The sequence below is a fragment of the Theobroma cacao genome, chromosome 4, assembly GCF_000208745.1.
Source record: "Theobroma cacao cultivar B97-61/B2 chromosome 4, Criollo_cocoa_genome_V2, whole genome shotgun sequence".
NCBI classification, from domain to species: Eukaryota; Viridiplantae; Streptophyta; class Magnoliopsida; order Malvales; family Malvaceae; genus Theobroma; species Theobroma cacao.
The window spans coordinates 14,438,687-14,442,961 of NC_030853.1; the positions used below are offsets into that span (position 1 = coordinate 14,438,687).

The 4,275-nt window shown below is 36.0% G+C and overlaps 1 long non-coding RNA gene across 1 annotated transcript in view; it reads right to left on the minus strand.

Moving 5' to 3' along the window:
- LOC108661684 overlaps positions 1 to 2,830 on the minus strand; it is an 8,161-nt gene extending 5,331 nt beyond the window's left edge. The window contains exon 1 of the long non-coding RNA XR_001927455.1: positions 2,793 to 2,830. This is a non-coding gene — a long non-coding RNA (uncharacterized LOC108661684). The remainder of the gene's footprint in view (positions 1 to 2,792) is intronic.

A 4,275-nucleotide genomic window follows, 5' to 3' on the forward strand; every position in this document is an offset into this window, starting at 1 on the left:
GAGCCTGAATTGATTTTATAATGGTCAAGCATTAATGTGGTGAATTATGTATTGTACATTATGGATAGGTGGTGAGCAAATTACACTGGTAAAAGTACAGAGATTGTGCTTGAAGACTGGGATTAGGAGTACATCGACTCCTAGAACTATGAGTGGACAATTTATCATCTTAAATATCTAGAGTAATTATACTTGTTTGATGCTTTTATTGAATGGTGAGTTTAAATTATAAAAAATTATGTTTTCCAATTAAAATATTTTTTTATAAAAAATGAGATTTATACTGGTTTTGCAATCAAATATTGTTTTGGAAAAATTGAGTATATGGAGACTGTGTTGAAATTTATGATTCTATATGTTATTGAAATTGTGGCTTATGACACTATGGTAGCATGATGGCTAAATTTTTGGGGTTGGCATGAAATATATGAACAATTTTGGATTGGTCTCGATAGACTGGATTACATTTTATTCGCCACATTATGCTATTGAAAATTTTATGAGTCTGGTGGTATATTAAACGGTCACTACATTGGTGGGGGTTTTCGTGGACTACCTATGAGAGGGGCACGGTAACCCAATTATATATTTACCTCTAGGGGGAGATGTTGGATGAAGTATCTCTTGAGGTAAGATTTGAGTGCACCTCACGTTCAGGCCACCACGTAAGAGTGAGACTCAGCCAACGCCAAGGAACGGTTGTGTGTCAGATGCGAAAACATATTTATGGGTATGGGACATTTAACAGCCTTGGCGGTCTCAGTGGAATACCTTAACGAAGGTACCCACGAGAACAATTCTGGCAGGGGCCAAGTTTAAGAAACTTATAAGCCAAGAAAATTTTGACGAAAAGAAATTGTTTGGTATAAATTGAAATGAATTTTGCGCTATGAACATTATTGAAATATAACGTTTTTATATTGTCTCCATCTACTCGGCTTTAAATGCTTTTGATGGTAATTGTTTACTCACTGGGATTATATAATCTCACCCCTCTTCCTATCTATTTTTTTTTCAAGCTCAGGACAGTTTGTTGATAGTTGATTAAGACAAGAATTAATCTCGGAGTTGCATGCTAGAAAGTAAGGGTTCATAGCCCTACACTTCTTAGTTAGTTGGGGACTCACGTGTCACTGTAAAAGTAATTTTATACTTTAGTTATCTGATTTAAAGTATGTATGAATATATTTAGCTTTTACACCATGTTTTTAGCGGGTTTCGGTATTTTCGAAGAAAAATGACGAAAATGCCCCTGTGTGACTGGAAATAATATTTTATTATTTTGATTTGGAAACGACTTATGATTTCTTGAAATGCGAGATTTAATAACTGTCGCTCACCGGGGAGATGCGAAAACTGATGCTAAGCCTTGCAGGATTTCAATCGGCATTCGGGGTAATGAGTGCCTATCGGGACGTCGCGACAGTTGTCACGGGCCCGATGGGAGTTTCGGGTCATGACAATATTTGACTTTGTTTTCTCTAAATCATGCCTGGGAACAATGTCACGACCCGAAACTCCCATCGGGCTCGTGACAATCGTCGCGATGTCTCAATAGGCACTCATTACCCCGAATGTCGATCGAAACCCCGCAAGGCTTAGCATCAGCTTCCTCATCTCCCTGGTGAGCGACAGTTATTAAATCTCACATTTCAAAAAATCATAAGTTGTTTCCAAACCAAAATAATAAAATATTTTTTTTTTTAGCTCATAGGGGCATTTTCGTCATTTTTTTTTCAAAAATACCGCAACCCGCCAAAAACATGGTGTAAAAGATAAATATGTTCATACATACTTTAAATCAGATAACTGAAGTATAAAATTACTTTTACAGTGATACGTGGACCCCCAACTGACCAAGAAGGTGTAAGGCTACGAACCTTTACTTTCTAGGATGCAACTCCGAGATTAATTCTCGTCTTAATCAACTATCAACAAACTGTCTTGAGCCTGAAAATTGGATAGGAAGAGGGGTGAGATTATGATTACATAATCCTAGTGAATAAACAGACACCATCTAAACTATCTAAAGGCGAGTAAAGGGAGACAATTAAAAATAGTTCATTTCAGCAAATTTTTCACAACACGAATATTCATTTCAACCAAATAATCAATATGGCTCGTGAATTTCTCAAAACTTGGCTCCTGCCAAAATCATTCTCGCGAGTACCTTCGTCAAGGTATCCCACTGAGACCGCCAAGGCTGTTAAATGTCCCATACCCATAAACATGTTTTCGTATCTGACACACAGCCGTTCCTTGACGTTGGCTGAGTCTCACTCTCACGCGGTGGTTAAAGTGAAGTGCACTCAAAAAGCCCACCTCAAGAGATACCCTACGCGCCTCTACGATCGAGGTGAGAATATAAAGGAGTTTACCGTGCCCCTCTAATAGGCTGGTCCACGGAACCCCCCACCACTGCAGTAACTAATCTTTAATCCACCAATTGATCAAATCTCAATGGCATAGCATGACAACTACATTACTAACCAATTTATCAAGGCAAAACAGACGGCTCATATTTTTCAACACAGGTATAAATTCAGCCAATCATGCCAATTTATCACAAGCCATTTAATTCAAATCATAATTTACAATAAATCACATGGTCTCCAATTACTCAAATTTTCAAAGCCATCATTCAATTTCAAGACAATTTTATGAAATCATTTTATTAAATCACATTTTGTTTATAAAACATCAAGATTTACCATTTAAACTCATTTTTCATAAAATCACAAAATCTGATAAAAACCACTTTAGATAATTCAGACGATAATAGGCTTACTCACAATTCTAGGAGTAGAAATACTCCTATTTTCAGTCCGCGGGTACAGTCCTTTACCCGTATCCAATGGCTCACCACCTAGCCATAATCCATGACACATATTCTAATTAAATTGGGTCTAACAGTCTTAAGCTATTTCAGGCTCGATATATATATATGCATGATATGAAATGAAAAATGCACGGGTAGCCATCTAGACCCGGTATTGGCCTAAGTCGATTTTTCATCCGATAAATTAGCCAATGCGTCCAATTTCACTCCAACTTGCTCCATTTCTTTTCCAATCCCTCAATTCACCAAGCACAACTAATTAACACACAATTAGGCAAATTTATCTTCACTTTTCTTCTTGGAACTTTCGACCAACAATGATACACTAACTCCATGATTTTTCCTACTTAATTTTCTCTCCATAATTCATTAATTCCTACACCAAAAACTGTTATTTCTTAATCAAATCACCTAGAATAACATCCCATTCTTCCTCATTATTCACTTAGAGAATTCGGCTATTGATGGGCACCAAACCTTTGGTGGTTTTCTTCACTTGTTTTCATGCTACACATCATTAATCACCTAAAAACACTAACATACCTAAAAATCAAACCAATCCAAGATCATTCTCTCTCCATACCCATTTTGACCAGCCATGAATTCATCATGAAAACATGTAATTTAACCATGGAAATTAAGGGAAAATGCATGGGTAAGGTAAATCACTAGCAAAATCAAAGAAATTTTACCTTTGCTTGATCAAACCCTTGAATTCCAACACTTTCTCTTTGATTTTTTCCACCTAGGGTTTGTTCTTCTTTGTTTTCTCTTCTCTTCTGGTTTGGCTGATCACTATGGGAGAAATGGGCAGATTTTTTGCCTTTTTATAAAGAGATAATAAAATAATAAAAACATGACACATGGCATTTTCTTATTGGTTCAAATTTTAAATATTTGACTTTTAATTCTTTAATTTTCCACCACACATTTCTCATGTTTATTCATTTCCATGATGAATAAAATCCCTTGGTATTGACAAGTGTTGGGAGTGAAAATTTACCGATTTGCCCTCGGGGTGGCAAAATTACCATTTCGCCCCTATACTCTAAATTATACCGAAATTAAAATTTTTCACTTCTAAACTTCAAATCATACTCCAATACCCAAATCATACTCCAAAAAGTCAAATGGGGCCAAAAAAATCTTTTCTAAAAATTTTCATTTTGTCCCCAAGTGGCAAATGACCATTTTACCCTTAGATAGTGAAAATTTCGGTTTGACTCCAAATTGATCCTCGAACTCCGAATTACCATTTTGAGTCATCCCTGAACTGTGAAACTCTTAATTTCACCTTAAAATTTCTATTTGAACTAGTTCGAGGCTTAATCGACTTAATGGTACCATTAGGGGCAATATCGTCTTTTAACGATTCCTCGAACTTCCTAAATATGCAAACATTCTATTGAGCATGTAAATGACATCGTAATTATTTT